We start from the raw sequence: 26,414 nt of genomic DNA, 5'->3' as shown, positions 1-26,414 counted from the left end.
TGCTCTAATGCTCAGTTCTGTATAGCTCTGTATAGCTCTGTAGCTTTGTGAAAATCAAACAAAACAAATCAATTTCAGCCTATAGTAATCACCCCATGTATGTATGTATGTCAGACTTTTCAACATAGCTTTTCAATATTTTTCTGAGATTTAAGGAGCAACTTCAACTGCTACAAATCCTTTCAGCAGAGAGATATTCCCTATAATATAACACATCCTCAGAAATGTCTAAAATTGGACAGTGGGATTTTAGTTTGTTTTTACTAAAAATTAATTTATAAATATCTATTTCTGAGGTTTGAATTTATATCTATTGATGAAATTATAATAATTGGAACAAATGTCTATAGCATAAATATATACATTAACTTTTTTTACAATGTATATATTTCAAAGTAAACCAGTATTTCCCATGTATATATTAACTATTTTTATATGAAAATTATACAAACTACCAGTTAAACTATTTTAGCAACCAGATTAAAAATGTAGATGAAAAACAAAATCAAAAATTTATTTCATTCAGATTCAACATGTTGCCATAGATTGATACACAAATTAGTACTTGACTACACTGTACAAGAGGCAATGATTTTTATGTAAATAGTAAATGTTTTCAAGAGTATTTTTTATTTGATCTCCTTTGCAATATAGACTTATTTGGGGGAATACTCAAAACAGAAAATTAGTAGCAACTTCTAACTTTGTAAGTCATTTCTTAGGCCTGACCACACATTAGCTCACCCAGAAAGCCTGCCAAAATTTTGTTAGCTATGTTGTCACTGCCACAATTGTAACATTACCAAGTTAATATAAATGATAGAGGTTATATTTTCATTTTTTAAGTTGATTTAATTTAGCAAATATGTATTGCAAAACCACTAGACTTTTGTTAGGAGACTCTTTTTAAAAGGATGAGGTTGTCCTCATCTATGTAATTTTGTTAATTTATATATATATTCACTCAGTACAACTATTGCTTCAGCGCCTCTATGTTTCAAGCAGTGGTTTGGATAGGTAGGGTCACAATGGAGAACCAAAAGGGAATAGTCCCACCCTTAGTGGTATTTAACACAAATGTGTATGAATCTTTTCACATAAAATACATGTATCAAAATGAAGAGTACATGTATGTAAATAAATATGCCAAGAAAGATGAAATTTCCCAAAGGTAACTCAAGAGTACTTCCATGTGGATGTTGTGGGTACAGAGGGTGTTAGTAATAGAAGTATAAAATGGAGTCTGTTAGAATATAACATATGTCCTTCAGGGGATGGGCAGGGAGGATTCCATGACCCTTGACAATACTTCAGCTGTAGCATCCCCTTTGAATCTCTTTTATCTTGAGGAGGTGCACATGAGATTTCATTTGCAAAAATATTCTGCTGAAGGAACAACAACAACAAAACGCTTTGAAAATCATTGACCTAATTATTGTGCTTCATTTTACTCCTTAAACTTGATGAAAAACTACTTTAAAACTAGTACAAATCCTTTGATGTTCTAAGTGAGCAAAAGTTTTAAACTGGCTTCTACTTAAAAATTGGATTGGGAATGATACTCTTCTCTAGCTGCGTTTTCCAGACATGTTTCACTACATTAGAAATGCCCATTTGTTTCTTGCATGCCTTTCAGAGCTGGCTCCAAGAAGACAACTGAGTCTTCTTTTCAGAGATGATACTCATGCTTATAAAGATGAACATGGGCCAGATGATTCTGCCCTCTTAACCAGAAGTGACTGAAACTGGGTCAATCACATTTTTTTCTCCTGGAAATTTGCAATTATGACTCACGACTTTTATCAATTTCTAAGTGCTTGGACAGAAAGACAAAACACTGCAACAGTCATTTTATGGCATAAACACAGAGAAATAGAGAAGCAGATTTGCAGTTAAAAGCAAAAAAAAAAATGACACAAACATACAGACAAATGAAGAAATGAGTGGCCATGAGGCTCTGGAGAAGAAGATTCATCTTTATTTTCCAACTTTGAGGTCCTGTACTCTCGTGCCTCGTGAGACACAGACGAAAAGTGAACTTCTGTTTCTTTCATCTGGAATTGCTAACACATCCACTCTCTATAGTTCCTCCAGTTTCTTGTTCCCTTCACTGTCCCAGATTTTCTTTCCTTTTTGTTTTTACTCAAGTAGAGTAAGTCTAAGCTCTAAAGTCTGTACGTACAAATAGGGCTACATTAAAGGTAATAAGCTAAATTTGCAGGTGTTAGTTTCCATCTACCTAGCTGTAAACATCTCCAGCTCCTGGGTCCCACCCTGAAAGGTGTCACAGGTGAGCTCACATACAGTCTTGTTATCTTCCCCCACTCTGATCCCTCTCTGGGATGCCCGCTGCTTTCACAATCACCTGAGGGTAAGGCTTCAAAGCCACAGCCAGCACCATAGTCAATGCTCAAGGAATGACAGCAACATCCGGCTCTATACTTGGATCTGTACTTGCTGTGCAATTTCATTCTTTCCATTCTCTGTTAAACCCACTCCAGTTAAGCTTTCACCCATACTTTTGATGTTATTGTACAGGTGGCTTTGGGATACAAACAAGGTCCACTCTCTTCTCACACAAGTTGAGAACACTTTCTCAATTGCACATTTTAACTTAATGTTATGAGGCTACCATTCAAAAAGACTGAAATCTCTTACTTATTTTATGCATACATAATAAATTCTAAACCTTAGCAGAGTCTTCCATAACACACAAATATCAATGCTAAAATTCTGAGTCTTAAACACCTTTACACTACATTCTAAATCTTCTTGAGGCTGAAGGATGCATACCCATTAAGGAAGATAATTGCCATCCCTATAACTGAGATTACTTCAACCAGGGATCTGGTGAAAAAATGAATAGATAGGTGAATGAATAGGTATGTGTGTGTGTATGTCAAGGCGTCATTTCTTGATATTAACAATCCAACAATAATTGAGACACATATCTACGTGTTGCTGCACTTCTTCAGCATCCTCAGTGAGCAAAGATGCTGGAAAAATGTCCTCATTTTCTATATTACACATTTTCTATGCCCATGTCTCTCAGTTATCTTACTTAATTCAAATCCTTCAGCTTTCTCTCTCTGAGGCAAGGTCCACAGCACCATACTCACCAAATAAGAATGAATCACTTGCTCCTCTGTGCTACTGGAACATGTTGTTTATGTCAGCACATTCCACTTTGAGCAATATATTTAGTTGAGTTCATGCGTTATTCCTCTCTGAACCATAAGCTTCTTAATTAAAGGGGCTTTTTCTTCCTTATCTTTTTATCCCAGAATGTGTCATGAAAACACATTCATTTAGGAGTAGCTTATAATATGCACATATATATTTGAATTATAATGCTTTTATGCTTAGTGTTTAATAAGCAAAAAAAATAAAAAAGGACTATATGTGGATTCAGACTATCGATCAGAAATGAAGCGCAGAAGCTTGGAATAGTTAAAATGATGACCGTGAAATCTTGCATAGGCAAGTGGTCTCCAACAGAAGGGAAGCACAGTACAGGATTAAAAGCATGGTCACTAGATTGCTTGGTTATGAATCCTAACTCCTCTATTTACTAGCTGAGGGACCTACGTAAGGTACTTAACCTCTCTGTGAGTCACTTTCTTATTCCATAAAAGGGACCTAATACAAGCCCCTAGGTTCATGGGTGACTTGAGGATTTGAAGAGCCAACACATGCAAAGCTTTCAGAGTAGTAGTTAGAGAAGGCAAGCCACTGCGCAGAATACACCGTAGATGATGCCCTCTGTGGGCACTGAGAGTGAATGTTCAATAAATGTTATTTATTATTACTGTTATATTAATACATATCTGTTCTCTCATCCTCTTTATTATGAAGTAAAATAAGTCTAAATTATTGAATGCAAAAGAGAATATGGGCAAAGAGAAATCTTATCCTAGAAAATAACATTCAAGGGCTCTTGACACCTATTTGTCTCATAAGCTTCCAAGGATCAGAAAATATCATAACAACAAAACAGTAACAAAAAAATGGTGAAAGAATTCATATTTTTACTAACAAATCAATAGTGCATAATATATAGCTTCAGGTCCTCAAAAGTTGTTTATTACATAAATAAATAAATAAGGTACAATTTTTCTAAAGACAATAAATACTATAGCATGTAAATGTCTAATCTTTCTATAAAAAAATTAGGTTTACATTCCTTTCATCCTTCTAGATTTTTCCCAGAAGTACTATATATTTTACTTGAAATACAAACACTCAGAATAAGTTAACTCTAAGCAAACCTTAGGCAGTGATAAAACTTAATGAAGTAATGATTGAGGATGATTGAGGACAACTAAGAATTAATGAATTAAGTGCCAATTTATACATATGAACTGCTGTTTCTTCAAATTTCCTCTAAAATTTAAGTTCACTGTGGAAATTTTCAATATCCTATGTCACTCATGGCTTTTGAAAATCTAGATGCTCAAACTCCATGGCTTATTTGAAATGTAAACCTTTTATGATTCAAGAGGCCAGCATTCAATTATCCCAATAATGGGTCAAATAGCCAAAGGAAATAAATATCTCTGGTTACATACAATGCTGCTTTAGTGGAGAAGAGCAACTTAATTATGACACATATAATACATTACCGAATTTTACCCAAAACCTAAGTCTTGGTCCTCACTCATTTAACACACATTTCTTTATGTTCTCCTAATGCAGATGATTACTTTTCGGAGCCAACCTAATTCTTATTAATAAAAGCTGCCAGTATTAAGGAAGGATGTTTCTAAATATGTACAACTTCTTCCTAGAATAGAAAAAAAATAGACAAGCAGGCCAAGGTTTGAATTCTGCACTCACCTGTTGAAGGACCTTAAGCTAATGATTAAATTTCTCTTAGTCTATTTCTTTATCTGTGAAAGGAGAAACATACCACCACCCAGTGATAAGTGAGATAATTAATGCAATGCTTCATCTTCAATATAACATTTAGCTGTTATAATTTCTTGAATGGTCATTGCTGATTCAGAAAGTTTAGAGAAAAAGGCCACATGAAATATAGTTCTATACATGGACAGGTAAGAAACATTTTCTCTTCCCTGATCCAGTCACCAATACCTGTTTAGTTAGGAGGAAATCAGAATACCCATGGAAATACCCTCTGATCTCTGCTTCTGCTGAATTCTAGCTTCTATCCTTGGATACATGGTCCCAATTGACTATCTTCTAGGTAACTCCTACCAGGGTGAAAAACACGTGCATAGAATCTCAGAGTTGGAAGAGTTTCAGAAGGAGATATAGGGTAGTTCCCTGCACTGAGGTGGGAGGACACATAAATTATCCAAGGCGATGGCTATCTATTCCTACCTTTGAAAATCTCTAAGGATTAAACTTCCCCATATTCCTTGGTTACCTGTTTCAGTGTTTAATCCCTTCTTTATACTTATGGCTATCTTTATGACCAACTGAACTTTTTCTTTTGCTACAATTTAAAAGTATTTCCTTTTATTTGGTCTCCTGTGGAAGTAAAGAACATCTGTTCTGCATCTTCCCTATAATAACCTTTCAAATACTTAAAGACAGTTAAATCACCCCTTCGTCTTCCCTTCTCCAAGTTAAACACTCCTGATCCCACTGAGCCCTCTCTTAGGAGCTAGTCCCCATTCCTGACATCACTTCTGCTGATCTTTGCTGGACCTTCTCCAGAGTCTCCATACTCTTGCCAAACTCAAAGACCAAAATCGAACACAGAAACAATGCCAAATAAAGCACAGAGATTACTTTTCACTTCTGTATCCCTCTCTTGATAAAACATTCCAAGTGAAGTGGTGTGCTTGCCCTTTTTTTCCAAAAATATAGTGCTCTTTCTAAGTCTTGCTTTGTACTCATGTATGTTATCATCTGTGATACTTTTGTCCAAGGCTCATATCAGATTTCAGGTGCTTCAAATAATTCCTGTCAATAAGAATCAAATTTGGAAGCCACTGCTTCAGAGCATTTTTCTACCTTCTGTAAAAGTTAAAATAGTAAAGCTGTGAAAACAAAATAAAAATCCATGAAATCCATGAAATAACCATCAATACATCTTGATGACATTTTAAAAACACGTTTTCTTCATGATACCTATGTAGAAATTCATTTTTTTCTAAATTGAGAACGATATAATCTAACAAACTTTGTAGGAGTGTTTTATGAGCAAACAATAGCAACAACAAAACAAATAAAAGGCTAAAATGTATGGGAAACTTTATCAATACATTTATAAAAATGGTGAGTCCCAGTACATTTTAAATCTAATTTGAATTCTATAATTTTAATTTGTACTTTATAATACTACACATTACAAACACATTTTCTGACACCTGCATTAGTTTTAATACTTGAATGTTTTTATCTAGCGATACATTTCTGAGGGTTTTAGGGTTGCCAATAACTCAAATAATTTAATTCGACCTATTATAAATAATAATATTTGGAATCAGCAAAAATGTCTCATTTTTTTTCTTTTTCTGTTTACCTTCACGAAAATACCTAACAATGTACAAATTCTCAGTTCACAAACAGGTTAAGTCAGAATTATATAGTTTCCTAACAAATATATTTATCAGTTGTTTATATTTTTCTCTTCTTCTTTTTTTTTTTTTTTTTTTTTGAAAGAGTCTCTTTACAACCCTACTGCCTCCTGGGCTTAAGCGATTCTCCCACTCCAGCCTCCCAAGTAGCTAGGACTACAAGCACACACCACCAATGCCTGGCTAATTTTTCAAGATACCACTTAACCATTTTATTCCTTAGGAATGCAGAAACTCAAAGATATAAAAATAAAAATGTTACAATGATTTGGAAAAAAAACAGCAAAAGTTATGTTTTTGTTCTAAAAATTCAATTTTTAAAAAAGTAAGTAATTTTCTTGCCCATTTCTCCCATTTACACCAGAGCCCTTCTTGGTGTCCACCATTCTTATCCATTGTCTCAAATGGCAGTACATAACCTAGGGCATGTGTGGAGAAGAGGCCAGTATGCACATGTCTAACTTACTCTGTGACTCCCAATAATCTCATGCCCAAGTTAATTTCACATTCTGACTGTCAAAGGCACCTTAAATAAAACAAAAAGACAAATTACCCACTGGGAGAAACTACTTGAAATATAGTTAACAAAAAGTATAAATAAAATGTTCCTCCAAATAAAAAGGAAAAGCACAAATAATAGATTTTTAAAAAGGGCAAAAGACATGAACAGGCTTTTCACAAAAGAGAAACACAAATGACCAATAATCCAAGAAATGACCAAATGACTGAGAAATCTTCAATTCAACATATTTAGTGATTCAGAACATAAATCAAGAGCACAATGAGAAAGTACTTTTAAAATAGTTGAATGGCAAAAATAAACCAAATTAGGACAAGTACTGGGATGTAGAGTCAAAAGATATTTTATTAATTGATGTTAGGTGGGGAAATTGGTTTAGCTACTCTGGAAGTAAGGTTAAATATTCACATAATACTCTACAACTGATATATTCCACTGTAGAGCATGCGCCCAGTAGAAACTATTGCCTATGTGCATTAGGGGACATGTACATGGCAGTACTGTTCACCATGGAAAAACCTATAAGAAATCCAAATATCCATCAACAAGAAAATGTGAGACTCCATGGTAATACATTCAATAGAATGTTATACAGATAGCCAAACAAACAATAGCAGCACACAATAATATGAATGATTCTTAGTAATTAAACGTTACATGAAAAAGAAAGACCCAAAAGATGACATCTAGTACTATCATATCTTTGTAAAGTCAAAACAACTAAAATTTAAAATATACTTTTTAGGAACACTTACAAACACAATAAATTATATAAAAAGGAAAGTAAGAGGATAATGAACACAGAATTCACAATGTTGGTTAATTTGTGGAGGTAAAAATGGCCCCAATTATTTTTAAAATGTGCTCAATTTTTCATACATCTTTCCCTGTATCTACACCTTTTGCAATATAAATTTTCAAGTTCTCTTATAAAGAAGTGGAATCTATTTCTTCACCCTTTGCATCAGGGCTAGCCATGTGACTCACTTTGGTGAACAGACTCGTACAGAAAGAACGGGGTTCCAGTTCTAAGCCCAGGCCATTCTCCATTAGATCCCTGCCTCTGCCAGAAGAACATGTCAGGCTAGCCAGCAAGAAGTTAGGAGGTCATATGGAGCAGATTTGAGTCATCCCAGCCAAAGCTATTCCAGACCAGGCAGCCCCAGCCAACTCACAAATTGACCACAGAGTGAGGAATAAGTCCAGCCAAGATCATCTGAGCCAGTTCTACAGCAGCAGGACTGAGCCCAGACAACCCATACACTTGTGAGCTGAATAAATGGTGGTTGTTTTAAGCCACAGAGTTTTGGGGTAGGTTTTAATGCAGCATTTTCATGACCGTAGATAACTGATATGCCTTGGGTTGAAGTAGTCAGGGCTATACTCTGTTTGCTTTTATTATTGTGTGTTCTACTGGTTTTTTTTTTAAACCTATACTTTCATTCATTGACATTACTTGACAATGTTCATTTATTTTGTTTTATTCCATCTCAGTGATAACACCAGTTAATTTAACCTCATTGACTACTATTAGGCAGCATAGCAAAGTTGCTCATATCTTGAGAATATTAACCTAGAGTAATATAAAATTTTGCTATTGTGGTTTAAAAAAAAAACCATGTAGATAGGGTATTGCCCAGATTTTGGAAACATACAGAGCCCTACCACTAACTGACTGATTTTAGGTAAGTTGTTGCTTACCTTGTCTGTGCCTCATTACTATCACCTATGTGATGGAGATGAGCACACTTGCCTTTCAAGGTTGTTGTGGGAGCCAAATGAGATGCTTATCAATAGCTTTAACACAATAGATAATCAACAAGTTTCATATTAATATTGTGAAGGGTTTCACTAGTATTGGACTTTGAAAATTTTCTTTTACCTGATAGATGTAAATGATATATAACATTAAGTTTGTACTAGGGGCTGGTCACAGTGGTTCATACCTGTAATCCCAGCACTTTGGGAGACTAACTAAGGTGGGAGAATCTCTTAAGCCCAGATGTTTGAGACCAGCCTGGGAAATATGGTGAGACCTCATCTCTACAAAAAGTAAACAAAATGAGCTGGGTGTGGTGGCATGAGCCTATGGTTCCAGCTACTTTGGTGGCTGAGGTGGGAGGATTCCTTAGGGCTGAAGATCGAGGCTGCAGTGAACCATGATTATATCACTGTGCTCTAGCCTGGGTGACAGAGTGAGCCTTGTCTCAAAAAATAAAAATTAAACTTAAAAAAGGTTTGTATTAGGAATGGATAGAGTATGAATCTGACACCCACTAAGAAATGCAAAACTTCAACCAACACCACATATCCCTACCTGAGATTTAAGGCTCTGTTGAACTAGGCCTTTGACATTTTGAAGCAAATGTATAAAGTCCATCACATACTAGTTTGATACTTTGGAAACAAATGTACAAGGTTTATTAAATAATCTTCCTACTGACCATACCCTAAATCAATATACTAACATTTTTATTTCTATCAAAAATCATTCCTCTTTGGTCTTGTGTGGGACATTAGGTTTTTTGTTGTTGTTTTGTTTTGGAGTTTTATTCAGTCATGACATGATCTATCCTGAGGAGTAAATACAGTAAAAATATAACCCATAATGCTATCATTTTCTATGAGCTAATAATAAGAATGTGTGAGTTGATATCATTAATAACTACTGTCAGGGCTGTATCTAATAACCATATCAGAAACAGCTAATAATTTTTCAGGAGCTGAAAAGGGACTCTAAAATGAAGAAAAATAATGTACTCTTCAGAAAATTATACAATCTATTTCATCTAGTGAATTTTAGAATCAGTTCCAGTTTTATATTCATATTCCTGGTATAAACTGTATGCCTGTTGGCATATTTGAAGCACTGCTACTAATTTAGATATTTGCAGAAGGATGTGCTTAAATACTAAATACTAATAATACCAAACAATATATTAGTATATATACTAATATAAAAACCATAAGAAGTACCCCATTCTAAATGCAAATATGTACTTAATGTGTTTTTGCTCTTTTCCTTATTTTTTAAAATTACAAATTGAGAGAACATAAGCATTATACACACAAAATACATTCTGAGATAAAGTCAATTATATATTTGAGTGATCTCAAAAGTTATTAATGAATATTTAAAGATTTAATGGGAAATGTATTATTATTACCATTTCATAAAGAGAAAATCAAAAGCATAAAACATTCCTGCAAATTATATTTAAAATGTCAAGAGAAAACAAAGCATTTAGTCATGATCTAACACCATACAGTATTAGAGTTTTGTAATCCCCATCAGGAGTCTTCTTAGGCTCATCTAAACACTGATTCTTGAGACTACCACAGGCAAGACATGGCATCAGTCTACTTAGAAGAACAGAAGCCACACTGCTAACAGGCCAGCGTCTGGTATGTTTTTCCTGCAGAAGTTCTTGCACCTCAGGTGCAAAGAAATGAGATCCATATTGGGCAGGTATGGAAACTGGCCATGTTCAAAGCTTCATGTCCCACAATTGTCCATACCTCCTATAACAACTCTAGTATAATTTCCAGGTTCTACTAAGAGACATTTGTTTGACAATATATGTCAGTATGTAACTGCTACTCTTCACACCCATCAGAATGGTTACTATTAAAATATCAGAAAATAAGAAGTGTTGACTTGGATGCAGAGAAATTGGAACACTTGTGCACTGTTGGTGGAAATGTCAAATGCTGCAGCTACTATGGAAAAAGTATGATGGTTCCTAAAAAAACTAAAACTAAAAATACTATAATACAGCAATCCCACTAACAGGCATATATCCAAAAGACTGAAAGCATGCTCTCAAAGAAATATTTGTACATCTATGTCCATAGTAGTATCATTCACAAAGGCCAAAAGATAGAAGCAACCCAAGTGTCTATTAATAAATGAATGGATAAACAAAATGTAGTATATACAAAGAATGGCATACTATTCAGCCTCAAAAATGAAGGAAATTTTGGTAGATGCTACAACATGGACAATCCTTGAGGACATTAAGTAAAATAAGCCAGTCACAAAACAAGGCAATACTGTGTGATTCCACTTAGATGAGGTACCTAGAGTAGTCAGATTCATAGAAACAGAAAGTAGAATAAAGTTGCTAGGAGCTGGAGAATAAGCAAATGAAGAGTTGTTGTATGAACAACAACTCCTATGAAGGTAAGAAGTTTTAGCTTTACAAAGTGAAAAGCTCCGGAGACAGGGTGCACAACAAGGTGAATATAATTAACACCACTGAACTCTGCACTAAAAATGGTTAAGATGGTAAATTTAATGTTACATGTGTACTTTATCACAAATAAAAAATAGGAATTACATTGTGTATGTGTGTGTGTGTATATATATATATATGATAATATTATATACTTAGGTTGCTACCATTGCTATATCACCATTGACCCAGCAATTTCACTTAGGAGCAATTTTCCTAAGCACATAATTATACATTGAAATAAATTTTTAAAAGATATATGTAGGTGTAGGTTTTTGTAATGTGATTTTTTAAATCACGTATGTTCAAACTGCATAATTTAAATCATTTACTTCTTAGGCTAGGCCACGGGATCATACGTAGCACCCCATTGTCAATTCTGACAAACCATTAGTGTTGCGAAATGAATGACTAATAATCTTACTGCTACCTTGTTCATAATACATACAAAAACTGGCACTCTCAAGTCTTAAATCAAAAAGTGATTTATCTACTAGTAGTTGACAACCTAATGTTTAACAGGTGCTATGACTGATTCTGATAAGACAGAGGTGAGCAAAGAGAAAAGATATTTGCTCATATGGAGCTTAAATGCAGTTAAGGAGAAAAACATTGCATATATTAATCAATCAACGTAAACAAAAATATATAAAGTAATGAGACCTCAGAGAAAAATGAAATAGAGCAATGTTGTACTATGTGACTGGGTGGCTGGTTTAGATGAACAGTTGGGAGAACTGACTGAAAGATGACATATGAACTAAAATCAGAATGACAAGAAGGAGCCAGCCATACACTGATGGATCAGACAGAAGAGCTTTTCAAGCAGAAAGAATAGCAAATGCAAAGGGCCTGTGTTAGGAACAGTCTTCATGCTCACAAACGAATTAAAATCAGAGCTAACAGTTTGTATTGGAAGAAAAAGGATGAACAAGATTCAAAACAGCAGAATCATTTTAAACTTAGGGATAACAGCCTTAGAATCCACAAATAAGTTATTTCCTATACTGTATCTTCTTTGCTTGAAGATTATTTGCTTATTGCAAAGAGCAACTATTTCTATTAAAAGGAAATTTTTTTCAGCACTTATGTAAACAAATTTATTTATTGTTGTGAGCTTCTCCAAGGCTACTTAGAGTTAAAACATTTTGAAATCACACAGAAAAATTTTAAGTCAGAGTTCCGGTTTTTTCTTAAGCTGAGAAAGTTTGTTATCGCTATCCAAATCCAAGTGCAAAAACATTTTTGCTAATGTTGCAAATTCACTACTTAGAGAGAAAAGCTACCCAAACACACCAGCACCTTTTCAAAACTGATTTAATATTGTGTTAAATAAACATATTAAGGACATGAATGTTCAGTCACCCAAAGCTCCATTGCCTAATCTCCTATTTAGAGTGAATTAAACAGGCTACTTAGATTCTAATAAAGACAAACCTGCATTTCATGACATCCTTTTCAAACCCAATATTGTCAGGTGGTACTCAGTGCTTATAATTTTACCTTAATATTGTTTGGTCATATGACTTCTATGATTGAGAATACATGGAATAATGTCTAAGCAAGAGGCTACAATCTGTAGATTATATATTGTCTGATTTTGTTATATGAGGCAAGAGAATATTGTTAGAAATCCAGAGCAGTTTGCTCTGATATCAGAAAGCTACAGTCTTCATCCTACTTCTGCCTTTTATTGGTTGTACAAACTTGGATATAAACTCTGTGTACTCATGTATTAGTTTGTTTTCATGCTGCTGATAAAGACATACCCAAGACTGGAAAGAAAAGGAGTTTTAATTGGACTTACAGTTCCACATGGCTGGGAAGGCCTCAGAATCACGGTGGGAGACGAAAGGCATCCTTACATGGTGGTGGCAACAGAAAATGAGAGAGGCAAAAGCGGAAATCCCTGATACACCCATCAGATCTCGTGATACTTATTCACTATCATGAGAATAGCATGGGAAAGACCAGCCCCCATGATTGAATTACCTCCCCTCTGGGTTCTTCCCACAACACGTGGGAATTCTGGGAAATGCAATTCAAGTTGAGATTTGGGTAGGGACACAGCCAAACCATATCATTCCACCCCTGGCCCCTCCAAATCTCATGTCCTCACATTTCAAAACAAATCATGCCTTCCTAACAGTCCCCCAAAGTCTTAACTCAGTTCAGCATTAATCCAAAAGTCCACAGCCTAAAGTCTCATCTGAGACAAGGCAAGTCCCTTCTGCCTATGAGCCTGTAAAATCAAAAGCAAGCTAGTTACTTCCTGGATACAAGGGGGGTAGAGGTATTGGGTAAATATTGCCATTCCAAATCGGATAAATTGGCCAAAACAAGGGGTTACAGGGCCCATGCAAATCCAAAATCCAGTGGGGCAGTCAAATTTTAAAGGTCCAAAATGATCTCCTTTGACTCCAATTCTCACATCCAGGTCACAATGATTCAAGACATGGGTTCCCATGGTCTTGGCAGCTCCGTCCCTGTGGTTTGCAGGGTACAACCTCCTTCCAGACTGCTTTCATGGGCTGGCATTGAGTGTCTATGGCTTTTTCAAGTGCACAGTGCAAGCTGTCTGTGGATCTACGATTCTGGGATCTGGAGGATGGTTGCCCTCTTTTCACAGCTCCACTAGGCAGTGACCCAGTAGGGACTCTGTGTTGGGGGGGCTCTGACCCCACATTTCCCTTCCACACTGCCCTAGCAGAGGTTCTCCATGAAGGCCCTGCCCCTGCAGCAAACTTTTGCCTGAACATTCAGGCGTTTTCATACATCTTCTGAAATCCAGGTGGAGGTTCCCAAACCTCAATTCTTGACTTCTGTATACCCATAGGCTCAACACCATGTGGAAGCTGCCAAGACTTGGGGCTTCCCCCCTCTGAAGCCAAAGCCCAAGCTGTACATTGGCCCCTTTCAGCCATGGCTGGAGCAGCTGAGACACAGGGCACCAAGTCCCTAGTCTGCACACAGCACGAGAACCCTGGGCCCAGTCCACTAAACCATTTTTACCTCCTGAACCTCTGGGCCTGTGATGGGAGGGGCTGCTGTGAGGGTCCCCAGCATGGCCTGGAGACATTTTCCCCATGGTGTTGGGGATTAACATTAGGCTTCTTGCTACTTATGCAAATTTCTGCAGCCAGCTTGAATTTCTCCCCAGAAAATGGGCTTTTATTTTCTACTGCATAGTCAGGCTGCAAATGTTCCAAACTTTTATGCTCTGCTTCCTTTATAAAACTGAATGCCTTAAATAGTACCCAAGTAACCTCTTGAATGCTTTGATGTTTAGAAATTTCTTCCACCAGATACCCTAAATCATCTCTCTCAAGTTCAGTGTTCCACAAATCTCTAGGGCAGGGGCAAAATGCCACCAGTCTCTTTGATGAAACATAACAAGAGTCACTTTACTCCAGATCCCAACAAGTTGCTCATCTCCATCTAAGACCATTTCAGCCTGGACCTTATTGTCTATATCACTGTCAGCATTTTGGGCAAAGCCATTCAGCAAGTCTCCAGGGAGTTCCAAACTTTCCCACATTTTCCTGACTTTTTCTGAGCCCTCCAAACTGTTCCAACATCTGCCTGTTATCCAGTTCAAAAGTCACTTATATATTTTCAGGTATCTATTCAGCAACACCCAACTTTACTGGTACCAATTTACTATATTACTTTATTTTCATGCTGTTAATAAAGACATACCTGAGACTGGGAAGAAAAAAGAGGTTTAATTGGACTGACAATTCCACTGGGGAGGCCTCAGAATCATGATGGGAGGTGAAAGGCACTTCTTACATGACGGCAGCAAGAGAAAATGAGGAAGAAGCAAAAACAGAAACCCCTGATAAACCCATCAGATCTCATGAGACTTATTCACTATCACAAGAATAGCAAGGAAAAACAAGCCCCCATAATTCAATTACCTCCCCTTCGGTCCCTCCCACAACAAGTGGGAATTCTGGGAGATACAATTCAAGCTGAGATTTGGGTGGGGGCACAACCAAGCCATATCAACTCAGTTTCCCCATTTGTGAAATGGAGAAAATTTCAGGTCTATCAAGATGGTTGTGAGCATTAAACAAGTTAAAACACGTAAACTCCTCCCCAGTGCCTGACACACATCAGCAAAGGATAGTTAAAATACTACTACTATTATATCATATAGAAAATACACTTGGATCAGTCAACTGTCAAATTATTCACTTCCATGAAACTTTATATATCTAATTGCATCTATATAGCCATAAAGAGACAGACAATATATAAAGTAAGTAAAGCACACATTTAAAAAGTTATAACATTGCAAGTTGGCAAAAATCCAACAAATAGAGGAATTAAATTTTTATTTTAAAAGTCTAGTATTTCTATAATGTTAATTACTTTCAAGAATGTAATATATATTCTTTTAACCTCTTAAACCAAAAAACGCCTCTGGTTTAGAATGTATAAGTCATGCCAAATCAAGTAATATGTACACATTTGAAAACGGTCACAACATTTAAATTTTTTTATTATACTTTAAGTTCTAGGGTACATGTGCACAACGTGCAGGTTTGTTACATATGTATACATATGCCATGTTGGTGTGCTGCACCCATTAACTCATCATTTACATTAGGTATATCTCCTAATGCTATCCCTCTCCCCTCCCCCACCCCACAACAGACCCTGGTGTGTGATGTTCCCCTTCCTGTGTCTGAGTGTTCTCGTTGTTCAACTCCCACCTATGAGTGAGAACATGAGGTGTTTGGTTTTTTTGTCCTTGCGATAGTTTGCTGAGAATGATGGTTTCCAGCTTCATCCATGTCCCTACAAAGGACATGAACTCATCCTGTTTTATGGCTGTATAGTATTCCATGGTATATATGTGCCACATTTTCCTAATCCAGTCTATCGTTGATGGACATTTCGGTTGGTTCCAAGTCTTTGCTATTGTGAGTAGTGCCACAATAAACATATGTGTGCATGTGTCTTTATAGCAGCATGATATATAATCCTTTGGGTAGATGCCCAGTAATGGGATGGCTGGGTCAAATGGTATTTCTATTTCTAGATCCTCGAGGAATCGCCACACTGCCTTCCACAATGGTTGAACTAGTTTACAGTCCCACCAGCAGTGTAAAAGTGTTCCTATTTCTCCGCATCCTCTCCAGCACCTGTTGTTTCCTGACTTTTTAATGATGGCCATTCTAACTGGTGTGAGATGGTATCTCATTGTGGTTTTGATTTGCATTTCTCTGATGGCCAGTGATGATGAGCATTTTTTCATGTGTCTGCTGGCTGCATAAATGTCTTCTTTTGAGAAGTGTCTGCTCATATCCTTCACCCACTTTTTGATGGGGTTGTTTGTTGTTTTCTTGTAAATTTGTTGGAGTTCATTGTAGATTCTGGATATTAGCCCATTGTCAGATGAGTAGATTGCAAAACTTTTCTCCCATTCTGTACGTTGCCTGCTCACTCTGATGGTAGTTTCTTTTGCTGTGCAGAAGCTCTTTAGTTGAATTAGATCCCATTTGTCAATTTTGGCTTTTGTTGCCATTGCTTTCAGTGTTTTAGACATGAAGTCCTTGCCCATGCCTATGTCCTGAATGGTATTGCCTAGGTTTTCTTCTAGGGTTTTTATGGTTTTAGGTCTAACATGTAAGTCTTTAATCCATCTTGAATTAATTTTTGTATAAGGTGTAAGGAAGGGATCCAGTTTCAGCTTTCTACATATGGCCAGCCAGTTTTCCCAGCACCATTTATTAAATAGGGAATCCTTTCCCCATTGCTTGTTTTTGTCAAGTTTGTCAAAGATCAGATGGCTGTAGATGTGTGGTATTATTTCTGAGGGCTCTGTTCTGTTCCATTGGTCTATATATCTGTTTTGGTACCAGTACCATGCTGTTGTGGTTATTGTATAGCCTTGTAGTATAGTTTGAAGTCAGGTAGCCTGATGCCTCCAGCTTTGTTCTTTTGGCTTAGGATTGACTTGGCCATGCAGGCTCTTTTTTGGTTCCATATGAACTTTAAAGTAGTTTGTTCCAATTCTGTGAAGAAAGTCATCGGTGGCTTGATGGGGATGGCATTGAATCTATAAATTACCTTGGGTAGTATGGCCATTTTCACGATATTGATTCTTCCTATCCATGAGCATGGAATGATCTTCCATTTGTTTGTATCCTCTTTTATTTCGTTGAGCAGTGGTTTGTAGTTCTCCTTGAAGAGGTCCTTCACATCCCTTGTAAGTTGGATTCCTAGGTGTTTTATTCTCTTTGAAGCAATTGTGAATGGGAGTTCACTCATGATTTGGCTCTCTGTTTGTCTGTTTTTGGTGTATAAGAATGCTTGTGATTTTTGGACATTGATTTTGTATCCTGAGACTTTGCTGAAGTTGCTTATCAGCTTAAGGAGATTTTGGGCTGAGACGATGGGTTTTCTAAATATACAATCATGTCATCTGCAAACAGGGACAATTTGACTTTCTCTTTTCCTAATTGAATACCTTTTATTTCTTTCTCCTGCCTGATTGCCCTGGCCAGAACTTCCAACACTATGTTGAATAGGAGTGGTGAGAGGGGGCATCCCTGTCTTGTGCCAGTTTTCAAAGGGAATGCTTCTAGTTTGTGCCCATTCAGTATGATATTGGCTGTGGGTTTGTCATAAACAGCTCTTATTATTTTGAGATACGTCCCATCAATACCTAATTTATTGAGAGTTTTTAGCATGAACAGTGTGGGATTTTGTCAAAAGCCTTTTCTGCATCTATTGAGATAATGAGAACAAAGACACAAAGTACCAGAATCTCTGGGACACATTCAAAGCAGTGTGTAGAGGGAAATTTATAGCACTAAATGCCCACAAGAGAAAGCAGGAAAGATCAAAAGTTGACACCCTAAAATCACAATTAAAAGAACTAGAGAAGCAAGAGCAAACACATTCAAAAGCTAGCAGAAGGCAAGAAATAACTAAGATCAGAGCAGAAGTGAAGGAGATAGAGACACAAAAAAACCTTCAAAAAATAAATGAATCCAGGAGCTGGTTTTTTGAAAAGATCAACAAAATTGATAGACCGCTAGCAAGACTAATAAAGAAGAAAAGAGAGAAGAATCAAATAGATGCAATAAAAAATGATAAAAGGGATATCACCACCGATCCCACAGAAATACAAACTACCATCAGAGAATACTACAAACACCTCTACGCAAATAAACTAGAAAATCTAGAAGAAATGGATAAATTCCTGGACACATACTCCCTCCCAAGACTAAACCAGGAAGAAGTTGAATCGCCAAATAGACCAATAACAGGCTCTGAAATTGAGGCAATAATTAATAGCCTACCAACCAAAAAAAGTCCAGGACCAGATGGATTCACAGCCGAATTCTACCAGAGGTACAAGGAGGAGCTGGTACCATTCCTTCTGAAACTATTCCAATCAATAGAAAAAGAGGGAATCCTCCCTAACTCATTTGATGAGGCCAGCATCATCTTGATACCAAAGCCTGGCAGAGACACAACAAAAAAAGAGAATTTTAGACCAATATCTCTGATGAACATCAATGCAAAAATCCTCCATAAAATACTGGCAACCCAAATCCAGCAGCACATCAAAAAGCTTATCCACCATGATCAAGTGGGCTTCATCCCTGGGATGCAAGGCTGGTTCAACATACACAAATCAATAAACGTAATCCAGCATAGAAACAGAACCAAAGACAAAAAACCACATGATTATCTCAAAATTTAAATTAAAAAAAAATCAAACTAGGCAGCTCACTTATAATCACCTTGATTAGAATAAATCTACTAGCAGGCTAATGTACACTAAAAAGAATTCATTGTATATTCCCCATCCTTAATAGTAATACCAATGTTAATAAAATGCACTGTACAAATGTTTAGAACTCAATAACTGAATATTGTAAATATAAAATGTATGTATTACACATATTACCTCAGTGATTGTTTACAAAAATATGATTGAGGCAAACATGGGTGTTTGCTGTTATGGTATACTGAGCCGGCTCATAAAAAACTGGAAGAAATTCTGTTTACGCATCTCCTGACACCTCTCCCTATTATTTATTGAGTGCTGGAAATGAACATCTCTAACTCTAAAAGGGGCAAAGGACCATTGTAGTGGGTTTTTATCGCCCTTCCCTTAGACCAAATACACGGTTATATTTTAAAGAATTTTCCCATTACATAGAAATAAAAACAAACACGAAAAATAATTTATCAACTAAGCAAATTGAGAATGCTGACAAACTTGGCAGTGATACATAGTGCAATGGAAGACATCTATTGCTCTATTTACTTGTTTTCTGTCAGTGGTGGCTCTAAACCTATAAAAGGCAGAGAAGAGTAAAAGAAAGGAGAGAAAGACATTGTGTATGTGTTTGTGCGTATGTGCAGAAAATAAACCTTTTTTTAGGTTTTCTAGGCTTAGTCAATTATTTTCTGTTAAATTATAATTAACGCAGTCACCAGTAACTGAAGGAATAATTACATTTTGAAGAATGTTTACTACTATAGTTGTAAATGATTGATTCAATGAATTTATTAAAAATGAGCAGTTTCATGGGCTTGAATTTAGTTTTAATACTTCAGTCCAAATTGTTAAAAATAGCAAGAAGCTAACTGCCAGAGGTTTACTTACATCATCCCATTTTTAAATCAGATCTTTTATCTAATAACTTGTAATAATCAAGTTAGGACTCATTAAGCATAATCTTTATGCTTCTTCCTTAAACTTTGATCTTTAAACAATGTTTTAAAATACTTTTATGATAAAAACTCTCAACAAGTTTGGTATAGAAGAAATGTACCTCAAATACAGCTACATCACATCCACTGGTGAAAAGCTTTCCTCTAATATCAGGAATGTACCTCAAACACGGCTACATCACATCCACTGGTGAAAAGCTTCCCTCTAATATCAGGAATAAGAAAAGGATGACCTCTCTTGCCACTTCTATTCAACATACTTCTGGAAGCTTTAGCCACAGCAATTAGGCAAGAACAAATAATAACAAAAATTTAAAAAGACATTCAATCAGAAAATAAAAAGTAGAGCTGTCTCTCCTTGCATGTGACATTTTCTTAAAAACTCTACCAAAAATTATTAGAACTAATAAATTTAGTACATTTTCAATATACAAAATCAACATAGAAAAATCAATTATGTTTTTACACACTGACAACAAACTATCCAAAAAATGAAATTAAGGAAAGATCCCATTTACAATAGCATGAAAATAAAATACATAGAAATAACCAATGAGATAAAATATTAGTATCTATATATTAAAAACTATAGAACTGATGAAAACATTCGAGGACACAAATAACAAGATATCACATATTTATGAATTCGAATAATTAATATTGTCAAAAATGTGCATATTTTCCAACTTAATCCACAAATTCAATACAAACTTTCTCAAAATTCCAATGGAATTTTCACAGAAATAGAAAAAAAATGTTGTAAAGTTTCTATGGTATCACAAAAGACCCCGAATAGCCAAAGAAATATTGAGCAAAAAGAGCAAAGCTGGAGGTATCACATCACCTGATTTCAAAATATGCTACAAAACAATAGCCATCAAAAAGCATGGTACCAGCATAAAAACAGACATACAAGCCAATGAACCAGAACAGAAAGCCCAGAAATAAATGCACATATTTATGGTCAATTGATCCTTGCAGAAAGTGCCAAGAACACACATTGGGGAAAGGACACTGGAAAACTGATTCTCTGCATGTGGAAGAATGAAATTAGATCCTTATATCACCCTATATATAAAAACCAACTCAAAATGGATTAATGACTTATACGTAAGAAACTGAAACTGCAAAAATACTAGAGAAAAACATAGGTTAAAAGCTTCTTGATATTGGAGGAAGCAATAAATTCTTAGATATGTCCCCAAAAGCACAGACAACAAAAACAAAAATAGACAAATGGGACTGCATCTAATTTAAAAAAAAAAAAAAAACAAAACTCCATACAGCCAAGGAACAACCTACAGAATGAGAGAAAAAATATACAAACCATACATCTGAAAAACAGTTAATATTCAAAATGTATAAGGAATTCACTCAATCACAAGAAAACAAACAACCCTATTAGAAAATAGTCAAAGGATCTGAATGGATATTTTTCAAAAGAAGACATATGTATTAGTCCCTTCTCACATGGCTATAAAGAAGTACCAGAGACTGGGTAATATATAAAGGGCAGAGGTTTTAGACTCACATTTCCACATGCCTGGAGATGCCTCAGGAAACTTACAATCATGGAGGAAGGTGAATAAGAAGCAAGTACCTTCTTCACAAGGCAACAGGAAAGAGAGCGTGTGAAGGACGAACTGTCAAACACTTATGAAACCATCAGATCTCATGAGAACTCACTCACTATCTTGAGAACAGAAGGGGGGAAGCCGCCCCCATGATTCAATCACCTCCCACCAGGTCTCTCTCTCAACACATGGGGATTATGGGGATTACAATTTGAGATGAGATTTGGATGGGGACACAGAGCCAAACCATATCAACATACACATGGTCAACAGGTACAGTCATGCATTACTTAATAACAGGAATACATTCTGAGAAATGTGTCATTAGGTGATTTTGTAGCTGTCTGAACATCATAGAGTGTACTGACACAAACCTAGATGGTATAGCTACCACACACCTAAACTATATGGTATAGCCTATTGCCCCTAGGCTAAAAACATGTACAACATGTTACTGTACTGAATACTGCAGGCAATTGGAACACAATAAGTATTTGTGTATCTAAACATGGAAAAGGTACTGTAAAAATATAGCATAAAAATATAGCATAATAAATGAAAAATTATATACATGTATAGGGCACTTATCATGAATGGGGCTTGCAGGACTGGAAGTTGCTTTCAGTAAGTCTGTGAGTCAGTGGTGAGTGAATGTGAAAGCCTAAGGCATTACTGTACTGTAGGCTTTATAAACACTGCACTAGGCTACACTAAATTTACATAAAATTGTTATTCTTTCTTAAATAATAAATTAATCTTAGCTTACTGTAACTTTTTACTTTATAAACTTTTAAAATTTTTTACTTTTCTGTCTCTTTTGTAATACATTTAGCTTAAAACAGAGAATCACTGTACAATTGCATAAAATATTTTCTTTTTTTAATATCCTGATTCTATAAGCATTTTTCTATTTTTAAAATTTGTATTTTATTTTTTGCTTTTAAAACTTTTTTGTTAAAAAACTAAGACATAAACATTATGCTTAGACATTAGCCTAAGCCTACACAGGGTCAGGATCATCAGTATCACTGTCTTCCCTCTCCATGTCTCGTCCCACTGGAAAGTCTTCAGGGGTAATAACAGCCATAGAGCTGTCATCTCCTATGATAACAATACCTTCTTCTGGAATATTTCCTGAAGGACCTGCCTGAGGCTGTTTTACAGTTAACTTTTTTTTAAATAAGTAGAAGGAGTGCACTCTAAAATAATGATAAATAGTATATTAAATATGTAAACCAGTAAAATAATCATTTGTTAATATTATCAAGTAGTATGTACGATACACAATTATATATGCTACACTTTTTTTTTTCATTTTTGAGATAGGGTCTGTATTAGTCCATTCTCATGCTGCTAATAAAGACATACCCAAGACTGAGTAATTTATAAAAGGAAGAAGTTTAATTGACTCACAGTTCAGCATGGCTGGGAAGGCCTCAGGAATCTTACAATCATGGCAGAAGGGGAAGCAAACACATCTTTCTTCACATGACGGCAGCAAGGAGAAGTGTCAAGTGAAGGCAGGGAAAAGCCCCTTAATAAAGTCATCAAATCTTGTGAGAACTCACTCACTATCATGAGAACAGTATGGAGGAATCACTCTCTTGATCTAATCGCCTTGCACAAGATCCCACCCCCAACACATGGGGATTACAATTCAAGATGAGGTTTGGGTGGGGACACAGCCGAACTATATTATTCTGCCCCTGGCCCCTCCCAAATCTCATGTCCTCACATTTCAAAACACAATCATGCCCTTCCAACAGTCCCCCAAAGTCTTAACTCATTCTAGTATTAACCCAAAAGTCCAAGCCCAAAGTCTTATCTGAGACAAGGCAAGTCCCTTCCACCTATGAGCCTGTAAAATCAATAGCAAGTTAGTTACTTCTTAGATACAATGGAGGTAAAGGCATCTGGTAAATACACCCCCATTCCAAATGGAAGAAATCGGCCAAAATGAAAGGGCTACAGGACAAAGAAAGGCCTAAGGCCCAAAAGCGCTAAGTCAGAAATCCAATAGGGAAGTCATATCTTAAAGTTCCAAAATGACCTCCTTTGACTCCATGTCTCAAATCCAGGTCACAAGGTCCAAAATGATCTCCTCTGACTCCATGTCACACTGATGCAAGAGATGGGCTCCCATGGCCTTGGGCAGCTACACCCCTGTGGCTTTGTGGGGTACACACCACCTCCTAGCTTTCTTCACTGGCTAACATTGAGTGTCTGTGGCATGTCCCACCATGCCTGGCTAATTTTGTAATTTTTGTAGAGATAGGGGACTCACTATATTGCCCAGGCTGGTCTCAAACTCCTGGGATCAAGCAATACTCCCATCTTAGCCTACCGAAGTGCTAGGATTAAAGGCATGAGCCACCACACCCAGCATCTGTGCCATAATTTTATATGACTGGCAGCACAGCAGTTTCTTCATACCAGCATCACCACAAACATATGAATAATGCATTGCACTATGACATCACTAAGAAATAAGAATTTTTTAGGTTCATTATAATCATATGGGACCACCTTGCATACGCAGTCTGTCATTGACCAAAATGTTGTTATACAGCGTGTGACTGTTATGAAAAAGTGCTCAACATCACTAGTCATCAGGGAAAGCAAATCAGAACCACAATGAGATAACACGTCACACCTGTTAGAATGGCTATTGTCAAAAAGACAAAAGATAACAAGCTTTGGCAAGTATGTGGAGAAAAGGGAATCCTTGCATACTATTGGTAGGAATACAACTTGGTATAGCCATTATGCAAAATACTATGAAGAGTCTCAAAAAATTAAAAATAGAACTACCACATAATCCAGCAATCCAAGTTCTTAGTATACAAGGAAATGAAATTAGCATGTTGAAAAGATATCTGCACTCCCATATTCACTGCAGCATTATTCACAAGAACCAAGATATAGAATCAACCTAAGTATCCATCAATAGATGAATGCATAAAGAAAATGCAGGATATATGTGTGTGTGTATATATGTGTACATGTATATATACACACACATACATATATATATATATATATATATATAGAGAGAGAGAGAGAGAGAGAGGAGGGAATTGCTCAGCCTTCAAAATAAAGAAAATCCTATCATCTGCAACATCACTATGAACCTGGAGGACATTATGTCAAGTGAAATAAGCCAGGCACAGAAAGACAAATACTGTTTGATCTCACTTATATGTGGAATATAAAAAGTAAAACTCATAAAAGCAGAGAACAGATGGTTGCCAGGGGGTTGGGGGGTAGGGTAAATCGGGAGATGTCAGTCAAAGGCTATACAGTTTCAATAATCTAGAATGAGTAAGTTCTGGAGATACAATGTACAGAATAGCAACTATAGTTAATAACACCATATTGTATACTTGAAATCTGCTAAGAAAGTAGACCTTAAATATTCTCACCATAAAATAAAGGTACTGTGATGGAAATGTTAATAAGCTTGATTATAATAATCATTTCATAATGTATATGTACTTCAAAACATCACATTGCATACTATAAATATGTATAATTTTTGTCAATTATACCTCAATAAATCTATGTTAATAAATCTGGAAAAATCACTCTGGTTGTCAATTATTAAACTGGAAACCACCAGGGACTCTGGAGACACTATGCTTCAATTTCAGTTCCAGCTCTACCATGTGCTAATTGAAAGACTTTAGGCACTTTCTTAACCTTCTGTGCCTCAATTTCAACATCCATAAAATGTGTTTAAAGAATTAAATAGTAAATGCTTATAAAAGGATTTTAGTACTGTCTGAATATTTGAATGTGTTCAATAAGGTTAGCTATTTTTATTACCAGTTAAGCAATAAAAGCACAAAGTAATGAACTCAGTTAGCCAATGTGGTATCAGAATATGAGTCATTCAGTCTATTTTGTTTTCTCAATGACAGAATCAAGGCTTTCTCCTCAAATAAACATTTCGGCTAAAGTATTATCACTGTACTTATCCCTGTTGACCCGATGCAACTAAAACAAAATATATTCAATTTTTTAATTCACTCCTCAAATACCATTCAATTTCTGATCTGGTCTTTGGCCGCTCTAAGCACAGGTCTCTTGCTTGGACTACAATGTTCCACAGCTGCAAATTGCCTTAATTTTTAGTTTCCCAGGTGTGGGATCAGAACTATGATAACGGAGTGTGCTTTAATAAATCCTTAGACTCTTAAAATGGGACTTCGGAAAGACTAACTCAAACCCAAAGATGGAGTAAGTTGGAGTTTAGGGTGATTAGAAAGTGAAGCTCTAAAGAGAAGAACTGTTCATTATTGTAATACTAGGTAGTAATGATTAGCAGATAATACTGGGTAGAAAATCCAAAAGACAATCCAGATAAATTATTATCTAACCCAATCCAGCAGTGAATAATAAAGATAATAAATGACCCAGTTGAGCTTATCCCAGGCATAAAAGGAGGATTTCGTATTAGAAATTCCTTAAATGTCTTTCAACACTTAATAAAGAAGAAGAAAACGGTATGATCATCTGACTTACTAAAGAGCATATAAAAGGGAACTTTCCATGTTAAACACACACAAACACATGTACACACACACATATTACTGTAAAAAGGGAAATAGTACACATTATCCCTTTAAAATAAAAAACAACACAAGGAAGGTACACTATTAATATTTACATTTATTCATGTACTACAATGCCTTACAAGAATAATTTAAAAAGAAAGAAAAATAAATTAACGAAATACGATTGGAAGAAATAGAAACATCATTGTTTGCAAATGGTATGACTAACAGCATAGAAACCCTACCTCCCCAAAAAATCTATTGATTAATTATAA

At 35.9% G+C, this 26,414-nt stretch overlaps 1 protein-coding gene across 2 annotated transcripts in view; it reads right to left on the bottom strand.

The window, feature by feature from the left end:
* The window catches only part of CFAP299 (cilia and flagella associated protein 299), a 702,620-nt gene that overhangs the window by 575,675 nt on the left and 100,531 nt on the right, over positions 1–26,414 (bottom strand). The window lies entirely within an intron of this gene.

The sequence above is a fragment of the Pongo pygmaeus genome, chromosome 3 (genome assembly GCF_028885625.2).
Source record: "Pongo pygmaeus isolate AG05252 chromosome 3, NHGRI_mPonPyg2-v2.0_pri, whole genome shotgun sequence".
In the NCBI taxonomy this organism is placed as follows: Eukaryota; Metazoa; Chordata; class Mammalia; order Primates; family Hominidae; genus Pongo; species Pongo pygmaeus.
Note: the sequence above shows the minus strand (reverse complement) of the source record. Positions and strands in the feature narration are given on the sequence as shown.